Source organism: Aquarana catesbeiana, linkage group LG01 (assembly GCF_042186555.1).
Source record: "Aquarana catesbeiana isolate 2022-GZ linkage group LG01, ASM4218655v1, whole genome shotgun sequence".
In the NCBI taxonomy this organism is placed as follows: Eukaryota; Metazoa; Chordata; class Amphibia; order Anura; family Ranidae; genus Aquarana; species Aquarana catesbeiana.
The window spans coordinates 170,898,660-170,918,432 of NC_133324.1; the positions used below are offsets into that span (position 1 = coordinate 170,898,660).

A 19,773-nucleotide genomic window follows, 5' to 3' on the forward strand; every position below is an offset into this window, starting at 1 on the left:
CCATAAGAATTGCATCAACCAAAATAAAACTTGCAAAAACGGTACCGAAAGGCAAAAAGACAAAAATTTACCATAAGAGAACCTCACTGCATTATACCATACATTTGGAGACTACGGAGTCTCACTTAGAGTGCTGCAGCATACCACAGTTTGCTATAGGAAAAATGAGACCGTGACTTCATATATCTAGCTGAGTGAAATGATATAGTACACCCTGCTATAGATAAAAAATGAAAAAAATCATAGCCGCTGAAGCAAATATAGTCCCAAAGTTCTATGGAAATTAAACAAGCAAAAGCAAATAGAGACTACCACAATCAAAAACACAAAAACAAAAAAACAGAAACACAGAAAGGATTAGCAAAGGGAAATGTCAGGTCACCTGTATCCAGGTGACAGATGCACCCCGTTGGGGTCAGGAGTGCACCACTATGATAGTGGACCCTAAGGCTGACTGCTGCAGATGGAACTCGGGGTGGTTCAGGAAGGCAGGTCCCTGGAGCACCAACACGGATCCCACAGTGAGTTAGAGCATGGATTCATCAGGGCGCGGAGTCTAAGAGCCAGTTGGTGTTCACCAGAGCCTCTAGTGGTGAGGATGGACTGGGCTGCAACTGGCTCCAGGTCGCGGCCCCCAGGGTCTCCCAGCTCACGCTCACGGTAGGCTACAGGAGGATGGAGAGGAAACAGTAGCCCAGGACAGCAAGGAATAGTAAGGAGGTAGCCAAATGTCAGGGCGACTAGCAGACAAGGATAACAGAGAACACTCCAAAAGTCAGGGTCACAGGCAAACAGGGATAGTCGAGAACGCGCCAAAGGTCAGGGTCACAAGCAGACAGGAATAGTCGGGAACACGCCAAGATCAGTAACAGAGACAGAGACAAACTTAGAGCACACGGCAAACAGGGAGCCAAACACACAATATTGCACGGCAAGGCAGGCTTGGAGAATACGGTGTTAAATAGTGGTTCCTGTTGAGGCTAGGGTGGAGCCACACAGAGGGAAGATTACTTAAGCATGCAGGTGTGAGAGTACAAACCTCAAGGCTGATACACAGACCAGGTAAGAGACAGACAGGTCATGAACGTATTACTGCAAGGTCATGACAGGAAAACCCCATTTGCATCCTACCGTGCACCTGGAGATAAAGAAGTCTCACTCAAACTGCTGAAGGATGCCGCTATTGCTATAACGTGGAACTGAGACCACAACTTGATGTGTCCAGATCTAGGAGTTAAATTTCTATACCTCACTATAATATATGGTGATGCAGATACCTATGGCTCATTATAATTTGTAGATGGGGCAGGAAGGAAATAATGTATCTTTCTGATGGTAAACATACAGGAATAAGGAGAACTGATTTATATTATTTATTTATTAAATCCTAGGTGGGAGACTACTGGGGATGTGAATGACAGAAATTTAAGGTGAAATATCTACTATGAATAAAACAAATGAACACTTACTGGATCATTCATAAAAATGTGACATATCCCACTCGAAATTGAGCCAGAGGGGTCGTCTAGTGTTGAGAGAGAAAATCCATTGGACTTCACGCTTGCATAATATTCTAAATTTGTCACCCCCACCCCCCCCCCTAGGTGGTGTCCTAATTTTGTCAATGCCTTTTATAACAAGACAAGACGTGTCTTTTTGATTAACTTCGTTCCAATGTCCTGCAACGTTTGTGGCATGATCCTTGTCAATGTCATAGAGATGGTCGTACAACCGGTCTTTGAGTCTGCGTGTGGTTCTCCCTACATATTGGATAGAACATGTAGTGCATGTGATAGCGTATATTACGTAACGTGTATTGCAATTGACAAAGTAATTCATTTTGTGGGATTTCCCTGTGGACATTGATGTGACAGTGTCCCCACCCTTGATAGGTGGACAATAATTGCAGTTACGAGCACCGCATTTAAATGTGCCTTGGAATGATAACCAATTACTGGATTTATTTTTGCTGGAAAAAAGGCTGGGGGACAAGAGGTTGCCAAGGGATGGTGCTTTTCTGGAGACACTACGGATACCCTTAGCCAAAACTTTAGAGTAGGTGTAATCGTTAGACAGGACCGGGAGATACTTGGTAACAATTTTTTGTATCTTGTGGAATTCCACACTGTAAGGTGTGGAAAAGGTGGGAATGAAGGAGGATTTCTTATGAGACCCAGGGTCCTTCCTATCTTTAATTTTGTCCATAAGGAGTTGGTGACGAGGTGTCTTTCTGGCTATAGACAGGCCTTTGTTAATAGTAGCTGTGGAATATCCTCTATCCTTAAACCTAGAAGACATAGAGATTGCTTCCCTATCAAAGTCACTCTCCTTACTGCAAATTCTCTTCAGCCTAAGGAACTGCCCAAGTGGGATGTTCCTAATAGTGTGTCCAGGGTGATTGGAATCGGCTCTAAGAAGTGTGTTACCTGCACTAGGTTTTCTATATAGGTTAGAAATGACCTCAGGACCGTTTGCTGTAAAAAGTACATCCAAAAACTCAATGGACAACGGGTCCATTTTGCCAGTGAATTTTAGATTCAAGTTATTGTCATTTAGGTAAAGAATCCATTTATCAATCTCAACTAGTGGATCGGACACCATGAACAGCAGGTCATCTATATACCTACAGTAAAACACCGTATCTACTCGACGGGGACTATCAACCCCAAAAATGTGGAGCCTCTCCCACCACCCCATGTAGAGGTTGGCCAGGGATGGTGAGAACTTAGCACCCATGGAGGCACCGCATTTCTGGAGGTAGTACTCCCCATCGAACATAAAGAAATTATGTGTAAGTAAATATTCTAAACACATGATAATAAACTCTTGCAAACCAGAGAAAAAAGACCAGATCTTTCTAGATAGAAGGCCACGGCCCGAAGGACTAGGTTATGTGGAATGGAGGAGTAAAAGCTAGAAACGTCACAAGTAATCCAGCGAAAATTATTCTCCCAAGACACCCCTTCCAGTTTGGACAGAAGCTGTTTGGTGTCCCGTAAATATCCTGGAAGGTTAATCACCAAGGGTTGTAGCTGCTGATCAACCCATTGGCCCAAACGTTCATTCAGAGAGTCAATGCCAGCTACAATCGGTCTTCCCGTGAGTGGTGAAAGGCCCTTATGCGGCTTTACCTGCTGTGGGGAGATATGGCATCCAATACCTGCCCTCTTTTTTCTAGTGGATGTTTTTTCTCCCCTTTCTGCAGGTGTGGGATAATGGGATTATTCAAACTTTTTAATTGCACTGAGAGGGTGGGATTGTTATGCAGCGCGGTGATTGGTTGCTCTACCGGCGCCCATACTCCACCCTCCTTTTTTACTTTTCTATTTATAGCACACTGTTACTATCCCTCTTTAGCTACGAATAAGCATCCAAATGATGTGAAACGCGTTAGCAGTCTATTACCCTGTACTCCTCTGCATTTTGACTGTATTGTTGGATTTTACTTCAATAAAGATGTCCTTATCTAAGAGTGTGGCTATCCAGGATTTCTTCTTACTTCATTGCAAAATGGGGGATAGAGTTAGGGATTTTTTAAAATTGTTTTTACTGGTAATATGCGATTTTTAGTGGGACTGCGACATTGCAGCAGACAAATCTGACCCCAAGTGACATTTTTTGGGGACCAGTGACACCAATACAGTAATCAGTGCTAAAAAAAATGCACTGATTAATGTATAAATGACACTGGCAGGATAGAGGTTAACACTAGGGGGCGAGCAAGGGGTTAACTGTGTTCCCCGGGTGTGTTCTGAGTGGGGGCTGGGCTTACTGGGACAACACAGAGATCCCTGTTCCTGATCACTAGGAACAGCAGATCTCCATATCGTCCCCTGCCTCTCTGTACCGTGATCGCGGGTGACTGGCAGACATTGAGTCCGCGGGAGCTGCGTGCACGTTCTTCCGGCGTGTAGCGGGCGTGCGCGCCCACACTATCACATGCACAAAGGGACGTACAGGTACATCGGCTTCCGCAGCCGAGCCTCCTTGCCGCAGTATATATGTGGAAGGCGGTTGGCACGTGGTTAAACAGCGTTTTTTTAAAAAAAATGATACTTTATTTAGTCGGGTATCTATGAAATAATGCATATGATTAATTTTCACTGTATATCTTGCCAGCAGGAAAGGTTTTTTTTGTTTTTTTGTTTTGTTTTTTTTACATTTTTTTCTTTTCCCTAACTGCCTGCTGTAAAACGCTTGGTATTTAGAGAGTTTAGTAGCTCTCAAGCTGAAATTTACACAGAGTAGTCATCACGTACTCATCCCCCACACTGTTCTTCCCTTCATGTGGAGATAACTACTGTTGTGCACTTTAGAAAACCCTTTCCTTTTTCTGAATAGACTGATTAGCATACGCTATTTCTATCTATCTATCTAGAAAGAAACATGTTTGTATTATTGTTTATTTATTTTATTTTATTTATTTCAGGTACTTATATAGCGCCGTCAATTTACGCAGCGCTTTACATATACATTGTACATTCACATCAGTCCCTACCCTCAAGCAGCTTACAATCTAAGGTCCCTAACTCACATTCATACATACTAGGGACAATTTAGACAGGATCCAATTAGCCTACCAGCATGTCTTTGGAGTGTATTATTTGTGTAGTTCAAAACTGTTCACATAATTGCAACATATTTAAAACATATTTAAAGTGTATCAATAGCCTGTGAATAATGTGCCATTGTTGGGGCTAAACCAATATTTCAGAATATATAGAAAAGTTGGTTCATTCCTCAATATGGCTGACCCTGCAAGGTGCCCGTCTAACTGTATTACCGATAGTCTTTTAAAGGCAAAATAATACTTTCCAGAAATCATTTTAATGACAGCTTTTTTTGCAGCACTTTATATATATTATTTATTTATATGTATGTGTATGTGTGTGTGTGTATATATATATATATATATATATATATATATATATATATATATATATATATATATATATATATATATATATATATATATATATATATATATATATTATAGTATAAATGTATAAATATAATATATATATATATATGTGTGTGTGTGTATATATACAGTGAAATAGTCATGTAATATCCAAATATAGATGTTTTCCACAGCTGCACTTATTGGCTGCCTTCAGACCTCCATAAAATTTGACTTGTTTCCGCTTTTCTACATGAGTTAGAAACCCAGTTAATTTCACAGTGTGTTCTTTATTGACTGTGCTGTTTGACTTATTTTTTTTTTCACTGCCATATGTTAGTGATTCATAGTGTAAAGATTTTCCATGTCAGTCTTGCATAGTCAGAACTGGCTGCTCCTTGCTTTTCACTTGCTGTGGTTTTGAGAAATTATAAATAGCAGCCATGAAACAGGACAGTACGGCGTGATGTGGAAGAACAGGAAATATCTTGTTTGATGGTTCCCTACTCATATTATAAATATAGTTTAAAAGTTAATGGTTTAGCAGCTATATACAAGATGGTTTTATTCCAGTAGATAATTATGTAACATATACTGATGCTCTTGAATCCATCAACCATCCCTTGTTGCTTTGAGCTGGCACCGAAAAACACAAAATGGACATTTTATAGCCAGAAATCTTAGCCTAATATGATATTGGTGGTAAGATATGCCACATTTTGAAGGTTTGTGAAAGGTTATGTACAACTCGTACAATTTTTAGGAGTCAGTCAGAAATATCAGTTGTGTGTGGAGGCTGTTTGGCTGAGTCACCCACTTGCTTCTTGTATCTTTGGTGCTTCTGGCAGTGATATTCTCCCACAGGTATTCCCAGGACTTTACACTGAATGTCTTGGTCATAAATGTAGAAAATTTCAATCTCTTTAATAGAGAGATGTCCCTTACCTGCCTTACTCTGAATGGAACTGCAAATGGCAAAGAAAGGACCTGCAAGAATCAATACCATCACAATGTTACCACACAGATGGAAAGTAATAATATAATTGGACTGTTCAAGTTTACTACTCACAGAATATTTACTGATGGAGCCTGATACATTACTATGTAGAAGAAATCATAAAATGTATCATGCATTGGCTCCTTTATCATGGTGTATGTAATAAAAATCTATATTGGTCATAGCTACTATTTAGGGAACAACTATCAGTTTTCTAGCACATGGTTAAAAAAATAAAGATGTACATCGTTGCCTTCATTTTAGAAATGTTGAATGAAATCCATTATGTTTTGTGGACCACATGGTTACAGTTTCCAAGCTTGTAGAGCAAAGTTAATTCCCAAGCCATGTAAGTATATCCCACATCTAGTTTTGAGAGTAAACTAGTGTTTTTGCAGCTTCATTGGTAATATTTTATTGTTGGAATTTGAAATGTTCATAGATTGTCTTTCCTGGCTTTAGCCTTGTTACAAAAAAAAAAAAAAAAAAAATGAAAGAGAACGAGCAATAACTTTTCTAGGTCTAGGCAATAATTGAAGCACAGAGGACAATTTCCCAAACTACAGCAATGAGTTTCTGGTGGGAAACTGTGGTTATGAAAACCAAAGAATAGTCACTTAGAACAAACATAGAGTTGTTCCCTAAAGAAGTAGACGTGTATCCATAATTTCCAATTTGCATGTTAGCCATTTAGTTTGTAATATTTTTATGCTATTGGAGGAACAAATCATATGATACATATTTTATGATATATTCTGATGTTATTGCTTTGAAATGATCAGAGGCTACTTTTTCTGCTTCTTCTGACATTCCCCAGTTATATTTAGTTTCCGGCTTTCCAAACCAGCAGTCTCTAATGATGGTATGAGTAACCCCTCTCAAAGTTCTATAAGCAATCCTCTCTAGTATTTGAAGTCAATATGCAAACATACTATTTAGAAACAATTCAAAGAAGGCTAACAGATCTGTGTTTGAGCACAGGATCACTTGGCTTTCAATGTTATTTACTTTTTTCACTCAAAGGAACACATTAACTTATCCTTCATTTATTTTTTTCTACAACCTTTTATTGTTTGATTTTTACCTAGATATTTCCTTACAAGATGTTTGGGCAGATAAACGGCTGAGCCTAGCCTTACATAAAGCAGTCATACACTTTACTCCAAAGCTTCTGGTTTGGATATGGCTTGCACGTATTGTGCAGAAATGAATTGCATCATTGTTGGCCAGTTAAATTTCCAGGGTCTTTGGTGCCTACTGCCTGGCCTTGTTGCTCTTGCAGAGCAGTGCTGCATTCATTATAACAAACCTAGGAAATGTCAGGGCCACGTATTAAAAAATATTTTTGCTTTGGTCTAAATGAAATACTGGTTATGAATATTTAATATTAACCACATGCAGCAAACAGGGGGAGTCTTATGACTTAAGTTTTCTGCAGTAATGTATTTCTGTGCTGTAAAGAGAGTACAATTTGATCTACTGTTCAGCTCAATTCAGGACACTCACAGCCTAGTAAGAGGAAGGACTAACCCCCCCTTCCAACCTTTCCTTAGGCTTGTATCTAATTATTAGATCAATAGAGAGACAGTCCAAAGATGAGGAGATACTATTGGGCAGTCTTCAAAAAAAATACCCATAATGGTCTGCCAACAAAATGCCCTGGATGCACCCTGCTTCAGATATTTATTTCTAAACTGTAGTTTTATGTTTTACACAAGTAATAGAATAAGTACTTACTAGACCATCACCACCCCCTCACCCTAAGTATGCAATTTTTACTAACCACTTTCTTTGTATACTGACCTATAGTATTCGTCTCTAACAGATGTTTGTACAGACATTTTTGTGCTTGATTCAGGCTTGAGCATTTGTTTGTTTTTTAGCCAATGGAAAGCTTGTTACTAGGCAAGCAGGGGTGTGATGCTTTTCTGCGCTTTTCATTCTCTCCCGTTGAAATCAGTTGGGGCCAACATGTGCAACTCTGCCCCCCAAAAATAGTTCATGTACAGTACTTTTCCAAGTGACACTATGCTCAGGAGTGAATGGTCACTATTGAATAAAAAGGGAATCCTAGTGTCACGCATTGAAATGCTTAATGCTTAACTTTAATGAAATAAAAAACAAAGCTTCATTCCACAGAAATCCCACTGGTAAGTTTATTGCATGTAGCTGACATTTTTTCCTTTTTAGTTACCCAATAAATAAATATCATTCGCTTAAAGTGATTGTAAACCCTCACTTTTTTTTTTTTTAAATAAAAAATAACAAACAAGTTATACTTGCCTGCTCTGTGCAATGGTTTTGCACAGATCAGCCCCGACCCTCTTCTGGGGTGCCCTGCCGGTGCTCCAAGCCCCTCCTTTTCATCGGGTGGCCCCACAGAAAGCCACTTTCCACGGGGGCACCCATGCAGGCTCGCTCCCAAGTCCTGCTGCTGCGTCCATTGACACAGACTGTGGGATTCTTGTCACAGCTTTTGATTGACAGCAGTGGGAGCTAATGGCTCCCACTGCTATCAATCTGTCCAATGAGCAGAGCGACAGAGGCTTGAGCGGATCGGGCGCAGGTAAGAAAAATTGGGGGGGGGGGGGGGGGGGGGTTTGGGGAGCAGCTGCAGCACAGAAGGTTTTTTACATGAATGCATAGAATACATTAAGGTGAAAAACCTTAAGGCTTTACAACCACTTTTTAATTTCAAAGGAGAAATGTGTGGAACTGTGCACACATGATACTTGCAGCTTCAACTGTAAGGTAGGATGTATATAGGTGGCATATAAATAAATCCTAATATTCTACTTTTGCCTGGAGTTCTCCTTTCATTGGTTTGTATTTTCATGTTTTTCTTTACACATATTCTAATAGCAATCCTGGATTGCTTTTACAAGGAGACGGAGGGAACATTCTCTCCTGCCGCCTTCCCCAGATTTACTGGGATCTCTCGGCCCACCGGGAGTCCTGATCGACCAGCCGTTGCTTCCACCGACTGATCTTATAGCCAAACATAGACCGGATCGGCTTTGTTTGGCTCTATAATATAGTAACTCATAAGCAATGATGTCACATCAATTCCATATTACCCAGATGTAAAAATCAAAAGCATTTGAACACACCGATCTTGGTGCGATCAAAATGCTTTTAAGGGCACAGGAGGGTCTAGACCTCATATCTCTCCATAAAGAGTACCTGTCACATGCCTATTGCTGTCACAAAGATATTTAGATTCCTTATGAAACTGTTATGACTAATTTCTGATTGGGACTCTAAAACAAAGTTAATACTGCAGCTGCAGGAACAGATTCACAGGACGCAATGACTGTGTTTAAAATGTCAGTTCAGTGTCAAAATGTATTATTACATGTTATTTTATACATAGATAAGAAAGGGGTGGTGTGAGATGTTATTAAAAGATAACAAATAGAAATAGAACAATTGTAAAAGTAAAACCTTGAGAGGGGAGGGGGGAGTAGAGAGCTTTTTAGCAGAAGTTGTGTCTGTGTGTTAGGTGAAGGTTACAGAACACATTTCAACAGTGAGAACAAAATGGAGTCTCTTGTGCTTAAATGAACAGTACAGTGAATGTCCATGTCATTTCCCTCCTTTTGTTTATTTGACACCATACTTCTCCGAGTTACATTCAGCCGATTGCTGGTAACTCCTGTTACATTGGCGCAGAGAGACGGCATCCAGTTCAGCTCTCTCCTAGCTTTCTCACAATAATGGGTTCATCAGGGCTGGTGGAGCATTTGTTGGTGCAGCGGGTAGTCACACAGAGGCATAGCCTGATGAGGAAGCAAATAACAAATATGAGAAATAGGAACATCACAATGTAAGCGCCTAGTTTCTGTAACCATGATGTTGCTATGCCATATAAAAAGTCACCCAAACCTCCTAAACCCTTAAAGGGGTTCCATCCATCTTATGTTAGCAAGATGCCAGTCAGTGCAAAATACCTTACACGTCCCACCTTGAGCTGCAGTGAGATAATTTAGCGTTAATCTGTGCTCTAATACTACTTTTTTAAGCTGAGCCATTTCTTCACTTAATAAACCTATATCAGTGGTAGTAAGGTTAATAATCTCGTCTACAATTCTAGTGTAATTATTTATTCTTTTCATTGCTTCAATTCCCCATCCTGTCCAGAAAGGGAACCATGACCATACCATGTCGCCTTCAGTGAACAGCTCTCCTTTGAACACTAAAGGGTATTCTGGACTTTGATCTGGTCGCACTGTATCTTTGTGAACAGCCAAATCAGGTGTTAACTTCCCAATATTACATGTACCTGTAACATTAGTAGGAAGCCAGGCGTAAGCTTTATTTCCACATATATAATATAACCCTCTATGTAAGGATGGTATGCCTGCTCCTAAAAAACTGGAAGCAATAACATGGAGTCTCAGGCAACCGATATTTTTACATATTGGGAACTGTGAGCAATTTGTACTATAAAGGGTTCTATTTAGTTCTGGATCTGGGATATAATAATATTGACCATAGTTTCCTCCATAAACTGTAATTTTTGCTCCGTTGCAATCTGAATTGCCCAACCGTGTACATTTAGTGTTAAACGGGCATGTAATGTTTAAACAATTCTGTGGAATGTTTTTCTGTTTTGAAACCATCAAATTTACTGATCTGTGCTCATTAGCTGTGGAGACTATGCATGGGCCATTTATTCTGGTCCTGTTTAGATCAGTGAAGTTGAGAGGCATTGCTATCATGGGTATTGTTCCTGTTTGGGGATGTAAGTGAGAACACACCCAGCAGTTACTAGCATTGCTATGGGTTGCATACAATTTTAACATTTGAATGAAAGGGTTATTTTTCCATGTCTCAGTTCTCACAAACAACAAAAAGAAAAGAAACATCATCACAATTTTTTCAAAGGATATCATCACTTCAGGATTTTCTTGCAGTGACTGAAGTGAATCCAGGTGGGCTTTCCTTCCAACTTGACAGCGGAACCAGTTGTCAAAAGCACCAAATGTGGTCCATCAAATTTTGGTTCTAGCGGCTTTCTGACATGTCGCTTGACCACCATCCAGTCACCTGTTTGGATTCTGTGAATAACTGAAACAGACTCTGGGTCGGGGATAGATTTATAAACATCTTCATGTACTTTATTCAATGTTCTTTGCAAAATCTGAATATATTCTAACAGACTAGAGTGAGAAGCCTGCAACTGTTGGGGAAAATATAGCCCTATTTTGGGTGGCCCTCCAAATAAATCTCATAGGGGGACAGCCCATGTGGTTGTTTAGGGGTTTCTAGTGGTAGCCTCATATAGAGGAGCCATAAGTTCTGATGCATTTGGAATCCAGTCCCTACAATATCCCACTAACCCCAGGAAGGCACGTAGTTGCCGCACATTTCTTGGCTTTTCAAAGTTTTGTAGAGTTTTAACTCAATCTGGGGTTAGGTGACGGATTCCATGTGAAATGCAGTGACCCAGGAAGATCACTTTCTCTTGGCAGTATTGTAGCTTATCTTTCCTAATTTTGTTGTTACTGTTATAAAGAAACATGAGAAGGCTTACTGTTTCTCTGCTATAAATGTCTTTTGTATCAGAACAAATAAGCAAATAGTCTATGTACTGAAGCAAAACTGTGTTTGTGTGTGAGGGGGACCATTGGTCCAATACTTCCTTTAAAGCAGTATTATATTCAGAAGGGCTACTCACACAGCCTTGGGGCAATCTTGTCCATGCTAACCTTTGGGCATCATGGGTAAATGAAAAAAGGTGCCAGCAATCTGAGTGCAGGGGCACCAAAAAGAAAGCGTTTACAAGATCAATCACTGTAAAGCAGGTGCTGGAGGCAGGTATTCCACTTAGTAAAGTGTGGGGGTTGGGCACGATCGGGGTATCTGCCTTAATTATATTGCTAATGGCTCTCAAATCATGCACCATGCGGTATGTCACCTGCCCACCCTTCTTGTCTGGCTTCTTTGCAATTGGGAACAGGGGTGTATTGGCTTGGGACTTAATCGGTACAACAACCCGGCGGTTAATTATGTTCCTAGGGAGGGATTCTAACTGTAGGGGGAGGGGATTCACAAGGGGAGGAGACCGATCGGTGTTCCTCTGTACTGAGAACACACCATCGGTCTCCTTTCCTCTGACAGGACCTGGATCTGTGTGTTTACACACACAGATCCACAGTCTTGCTGTGTTACAGGGCAATCGTGGGTGCCCGGCGGGCATCATGGCCGCCGGGCACACGCATCGAGTCCCCAGTAACACGACGGGCATGCGCGAGTGCCCCCTGGTGGGCCGGGAAGGCGAGGGCGTCATATAACGCCCTCACCGAAAGAGAGCCTTGCCGCCTGGCCGTCAATTGACAGCCGGCGGTTGGCAAGCAGTTAAACAACTCCGTCAAGCCAGTTTGATTTGCTACTTTAGCGTCTCTTTCCCATGTGCAAGCTATTCTCCACGTTCCTTCACTGCACAGTAGTGGGCCATAATCGTGCAGTAAAGTTTGCCATACTTGTAAATCAAAAGTCCCTTCAGATTTTAAAGGTTTAGCTGTTCCTTTTGTCCATTCTACCCATTTCTCTAGGGGCTCAGTATAGGCGGAACCGTACCTTTCAGTTCATATATTCTCTAGCGCTCATCTTGCCCTGGGCATTTTCTGAAGGTCTCTCTCCCTTCATTCCCTTAATTTAATGCCCATAATGACTGGCCAGTCTTCTCTACTTGTGCCTATACCCTCTTGCTTCTAAAACAAATAGTACAGCAAATCTGCAGATTTACAAGAATAGTCTCATTCATTCATTAAGAGACCCTCCTCGTCTCGTCTCTTCTCTGTGAGTTTTATCTGACCCTACCATGCGCCTCTGACCCAGGTCGCCCACAAGGAGTCAACGCAGGGAACTGCAGAAGATTCTCCCTATCCACACACAGTCCAACCTGTGAAGGGGGACACAAACACATTCATACACACACATTACCCAACCAGAAAGGTCCGAGAGTGGTCTTTCCTTGAGAACCGACAGATAGGATACATAGAAAAGGCAGAAATATAACAAGCTTACCTAGCCGGCATTTGAGGTCTGCGTTCCCAATGATCCCGATCAATGCCCGGTTCCTTCTGGAAACTCTGCCAAGCTCCTGGCTGGCTTACCAAAACTGTTATGACTAATATCTGATTGGGACTCTAAAACAAAATTATTACTGCAGCTGCAGGAACAGATTCACAGGAAACAATGACTGTGTTTAAAATGTCCGTTCAGTGTCAAAACGTATTATTACATGCTATTTTTTACATAGATAAGAAAGGGGTGGTGTGAGATGTTATTAAAAACTAACAAATAGAAATATGTTATTAAAAGCTAACAAATAGAAATATATTATTAAAAGCTAGTGAATAGAACAATTGTAAAAGTAAAACCTTGAGAGGGGAGGGGGGAGTAGAGAGCTTTTTAGCAGAAGATGTGTCTGTGTGTTAGGTGAAGGTTACAGAACACATTTCAACAGTGAGAACAAAATGGAGTCTCTTGTGCTTAAATGAACAGTACAGTGAATGTCCATGTCAATAGCAATAAAAGTTAAAAAAAGTAAAATGAAAGTGATAATGTAAAAATTAAAAATAAATGCTTAAAAAAAATGTTTAAAGTGCCCCCATCCCCCTGTGCTTGCATGCAAAGGCGAGCTTGTGTGTCAGTCCTGCACTCGCGCAAACAGCGATCGGGACACACATGTGGTATCAACACGAATATCAGATCATGGGCAGTAATTCTAGTAACTGTGTTAATCTATAGTGGCAGCTTAAAGGCTTTTAAAGTCTCATCTATAGATAGTAAAGTTCACTTTGTTTGACACCATTTCACGGGCGTGCCCAATTTTAAAGCGTGACATGTTTGGTATCTATTTACTTGGCATAACATCATCTTTTATATCTTACCAAAAATTCGCTCATATATTGTGTTTCTTGCATTAAAGTTAAAAAAGAAGGAATTTTTTTTTTTTTAAACTGCTGCGCAAATACTGTAGGGGTTATTTACGAAAGGCAAATCCACTTTGCACTGAAAGTGCACTTGGAAGTGCAGTCGCTGTAAATCTAAGGGGTAGATCTGAAATGAGTGGAAGCTCTGCTGATTTTATCATCCAGTCACGTGCAAGCTAAAATGCTGTTTTTTATTTTCCTTGCGTGTCTCCCTCGGATCTACAGCGACTTTACTTCCAAGTGCTCTTTCAGTGCACTTCCAAGTGCACTTGCAGTGCAAAGTGGATTTTTCTTTAGTAAATAACCCCCTGTGTGTCATAAAAAAAATTGCAAAACCTACAATGTTATTCTCTAGGGCCTTTGCTTTAAAAAATATATATATATTGTTTGGGGGGTTATAACTAATTTTCTAGCAAAAAAATACAGATTTTTAAATGTAAACAAAAGTGTCAGAAAAAGGCCTGGAGTTAAAGCAGTTAAGCAGTGAAAACCGTAAAAATAACCCAGTTATGCAGAGCTGATGGTTGAGGGGATACATGTGGCATTCTTGTGCCTTTCTGTCCTCATATGTTACATAATCATGGTGTGGCTAAAAAAATATACAGTATATTACAAGAATAAAGAAAGTTAAACTCTGAAAACTTTGCATTTGATTATTTTATGTTTATTTTTACATTTTTTCTGTCTTTAAATGTGTTGTCTTTTTTACTATGCAATTTCTATTTAACAAATTAACATTTAATGCAGGGTACACTCATGGCATAAGATTTACTATGGGATTTCTACAGAGAAAATGCAGAAGCTGTTTTGCTTTCAGACAGTCTCTCTCTTAGGGCTCATTTACACTTGCTTTGGCTTCAACACACATTAAAGCGCCTAACGCTTCAACATGCTTTTATGATGTGTTTTTGATGCTTTGGTGGTGCTTCGATGAAGCTTTGGTGATGCCTCCGTGATGCTCTTTTGAAGCTTTGTTGAAGCTTGACAGATGCCCTGTGTGTCTGTGTATATCTCATACCTGCAATTTCTCCAAAACAAAGCGAAGCTAAAGCTGAATTAAAGCCTCTCAAAACCTGCAGGTGCTTAGAACAAACTTTGTTATAGAGTTCTATGGAGGCTTTGAAGACGCTTTGAAGATGCTTTGAAGCGTGACTAAAGCGACATGGGGTATAATTTTTGTAGCAAAGCAAATGCAAGGTGTACATAGGACTGTAAGCTAGCCATTTTCTTTAGTGACAGGGGCTTTGACTGGCATTCAGAGAGCTTTAACAATGCGTGTCCAAAGCCTTGTTTTGAAAGAAGTGTAAACTACCCCTTATTTCAAGTTTAATGGCTGCCTGAACAGATTGAAAGAAGGAGGGGTGGGGGGATACATAACTCCTCTGACTCATGCACTTGTGTGTATTAATTTCTTCTTGAGATGTTAAGTTTTTTAGTACTCCTATTTAGTAATGCAATTAAGGGTGTTCTGGTAAACATGTAAAAAGGAGTCTAAGTTTAAAAAATAGTTAGTATTTTCTATTCCTGAATGTAATAAACGAACAGTCTAAGTTTTAAAACATTATAGTTTACACTAAAGGAATTCTCTGGGGTTTACCCTCTTTGTTAATTATAATACAGCTTCCATTAATGAAAGGCATTCTTTGAATGGAAGACAGATGAATATATGAAAGGGCCATCTCCTCCATTTTTACAGTACATAGTGGTTTATTCATGGAAGCTATAGTACGGCCTCTATGAATAGAGGATTGGGGCGGGAAGGGCGGGCATAGTCTGCACTCTTGTGGGGTGCATATGATGGGTCCCTTGGCTCATTTTAACACCTGCGGCACTGGAAAATTACTTCTGCAGGGGTTGGGAGGAATGTGGCGGTGGAATTGGAGGGCTAAGGATTTCAACTAAAACTTCAGCCAACAGCGCAAGGGACACTTCCCTTATGCTGATTTAAAAAAAAAAAATTACTAAGGCTTTAAGTAGAAGTTGCCATTATAAAACAAGGCACAAAGTGTTCACAATAATTTAATATGGAAATATCTTCACAATCATTTAAAGGGGTTGTAAAGTCAGAAGGTTTTTTATCTTAATGCATTCTATGCATTTAAAATAAAAAATCTTTTGTGTGTAGCAGCCAACCCAGCAACCCCCTAATTACTTACTTGAGCCCCATCTCTCTTGAGCAATGTCCACGAATGTCTAAGCCATCCAGGACACTCCTCCTGATTGGCAGAGACACAGCAGCGGCACCATTGGCTCCCCCGGCTGTCAACAAAGTCAGTCAGCTAATCAGGGGAGAGGGGACGGGGCTGGGTCAAGGCTCCGTGTCTGAATGGATACATGGAGCTGTGCCTGGGCTGCAGTGCCTCCATAGGAAGCCGCTGACTGTGGGGGCACTTGATAGGAGGGAGGGGCCAAGAACAGCAAATATGGACCCAAGAAGAGGAGGATCTGTGCTGCTCTGTGCAAAACCAACTGCACAGAGCATGTACATATGTTTGTTATTTTTCTTTAAAAAAAACTGAGACTACAATCATTTTAACTGCTTGACAACCAGTGCACGACGATATACATCGGCACAATGGCACGGCTGCGCAAATGGGCGTACAGGTACGTCCCCTTTAAGACACGGCATTGTGGGCACGCACATGCTCCGTGACCGTGCCCACGGGACCCGCCGCCTCGCTGTCTGCTGGTGTCCCGCGATTGTAAACAAGGCATTTCCCCATTCTGCCTAGTGACAGGACAGAGATCTACTGCTCCCTGTCATCGGGAGCAGTGATAGCTGTCATTTCCTAGGTAGCCCATCCCCCCACAGTTAGAATCACTCCCTAGGACACACTTAACCCCTAGTGAGAAAAGAAAAAACTGCGCTGGTCCAATATACCAATAGGGTGGACAAATCCCTAAGCTGCAATAAATGTGGGATAAATACAAATCAAATAAACAAGAAAAAATCGCGCTATTAAAGTCCAAATTAATAAAAACATATGTGCAAAATTCCAAATGCCAGTCGAGATGAACTGGGTATTCCTCACAGGAAGATCATAAGAAATGCATGCTTACCAGAATGTTAGCCAAGTAAACGGGTGGCTAATACCCCAGCCTGGGCTAGTAGTTATACAGCATGAAGTGTAGACCTTGCAAACTCCTCAGCACGGATTAGCATCAATTCCAGAGGTGTTAATTGTGTGTAAAACAATAGAAAATGTACATAGTGTGATACTGCCAAATAATAAATTGTATGTGTACAATCAATCTAGTAACACTCACAATATGAGCAACCAGACGTGAGCAAAAAATAACCACCCAGTGAATGAAATGACATTAGGTGTACAGTCACCAGACAGAGGGCCTCCTTACCAGATGTAAATACAAAAAGGGCATGAAGGGTATAGCCTATAGAGAAGCAAACGTCCACCCAGTGGATAAATCAAATGAAATGGAACTGTCACCACATAGAGGGCATCCTTACCAGACGTCAGATCAAGCAAATATCTCTATGAGGAAAGCAGAACCTCGGCTCGATCCAGGGAACGGCTTGTATAGTAGATGGATCAGTAGCTCAGCAGGTAAGAAAAATGGTTCACAAAGCCAAAGTTGACAGTAGATGATAACCCAAAAAAATATACAATAGACCAATTGCGTGATATAATCTACACTGATTTATTAAAAATAAAAGAAATGCACTTACAAACAGACGATAAAAAACTCGCATGGAAATATGAAGCCGGCCGGCATAAGCAAACAAGTCCCGTTCTCCTCAACGAGACAGCGTGGTGACGTCAGCACGTACCTCCTCAGATGCGTTTCGTCATAGCTAACATTATCAATGGTCCCCCATTGATAATGTTAGCTTTCTATAGGCTATACCCTTCATGCCCTTTTTGTATTTACATCTGGTAAGGAGGCCCTCTGTCTGGTGATGGTACACCTAATGTCATTTCATTCACTGGGTGGCTTTTATTATTTTTTGCTCACGTCTGGTTGCTCATACTGTGAGTGTTACTAGATTGTACACATACAATCTATTATTTTGACGCTATCATGCTATTTAAATTTTCTATTGTTTTACACACAATTAACACCTCTGGAATTGATGCTAATCCATGCTGAGGAGTTTGCGAGGTCTACACTTCATGCTGTATAACTACTAGCCCAGGCTGGGGAATTAGCCACCCGTTTACTTGGCTTACATTCTGGTAAGCATGCATTTCTTATGATCTTCCTGTGAGGAATACCCAGTTCATCTCGACTGGTCAAGCATTTGGAATTTTGCACGTTTTTATTATTTGGACTTTAATAGCGTGATTTTTTTCTTGTTTACTTAACCCCTAGTGTTTAACCCCTTCCCTGCCAGTGTCATTTACACAGTAATCGGTGCATTTTTATAGCACTGATCGATGTATAAATGACAGTGGTCCCAAACTAGTGTCAAAGTGTCCGATGTGTCCACCATAATGTCGCAGTCACGATAAAAATTGCAGATCGTCGCCATTACTAATAAAGAAATAAAATAAAATGCCATAAATCTAATCGCTTTTTGCGATTTTTTTTTTTTTTTTCTTTTACCAAGAATATGTAGAAGAATGCATATTGGCCTAAACTGAGGAAAAAATTTGTTTTTTTATATATTTTTTGGGGATATTTATTATAGCAAAAAGTTAAAAATATTGCTTTTTTTTTTAAAATTGTCGCTCTTTTTTTGTTTATAGCGCAAAAATATCGCAATTTTTTTCTTGTTTACTTAACCCCTAGTGTTTAACCCCTTCCCTGCCAGTGTCATTTACACAGTAATTAGTGCATTTTTATAGCACTGATCGCTGTATAAATGACAATGGTCCCAAAATAGTGTCAAAAGTGTCCGACGTGTCCGCCATAATGTCGCAGTCATGATAAAAATTGCAGATCGTAGCCATTACTAATAAAAAAAAAACAATAATAAAATGCCATAATGCTAATCTAATCGCTTATTGCGATTTTTTTTTTCTTTTTTTTTTCTTTTACCAAGAATATGTAGAAGAATACATATCAGCCTAAACTGAGGAAAAAATTAGTTTTTTTATATATTTTTGGGGGATATTTATTATAGCAAAAAGTAAAAAATATTGCTTTTTTTAAAAAAATTGTCGCTCTTTTTTTGTTTATAGCTCAAAAAATTAAAATCGCAGAGGTGATCAAATACCACCAAAAGAAAGCTCTATTTGTGGTAAAAAAAGGATGTCAATTTTGTTTGGGTGCAACATCGAATGACTGTGCAATTGTCAGTTAAAACGACGCAGTGCATTATCGCAAAAAGTGCTCTGGTCAGGAAGGGGGTAAATTCTTCAGGGGCTGAAGTGGTTAAATTAAAAATCATTGATTTTAAAAATAGATGTAATGATTATGAATTTTTACACATGATTGTTTATTTTGTTGTTTTTGTCTGAGCTGTTAGTTAAAGCGGATTACCGCCCAGAAATGAAACTTCCACTGATCGGATTCCTCCCCCCCTCCAGTGCCACATTTGGCACCTTTCAGGGGGGAGATGGGAGCAGATATCTGTCAAATCCAGGTATCTGCTCCCACTTCCAGGCAAAGATCATCGCACTTTGTACGGCGAACTATGCAATGTCCGGCCCCTCCTTCCCCCGTCTCTTGGGAGACACACAGAAGACAGCAGGGACCATGCAGATCGCGCAGCGCGACTCACGCATGTGCAGTAATACACAGGCTCTGAAGCCAGAACTTCTTGTTTCCCTTAGTAAGGATGTTGGCACCTGCACCTGGAGCAGAGGACGGGTTTGCTTCGAGTGAGGACATTGCCGGCTCCCTGGACAGGTAAGAGTCCTTATATTAAAAGTCAGTATCTGCAGTATTTGTAGCTGCTAACTTTTATTTATTTTTTTTCCCAGGCGGAACTCCGCTTTAAGTGTTTAAAAAGAGCACATGGGAGGCAG

At 40.3% G+C, this 19,773-nt stretch overlaps 1 protein-coding gene across 1 annotated transcript in view; it reads left to right on the forward strand.

The window, feature by feature from the left end:
• The window catches only part of LOC141137152 (uncharacterized), a 184,350-nt gene that overhangs the window by 79,595 nt on the left and 84,982 nt on the right, over window positions 1–19,773 (forward strand). The gene's annotated exons all lie outside the window — the stretch shown is intronic.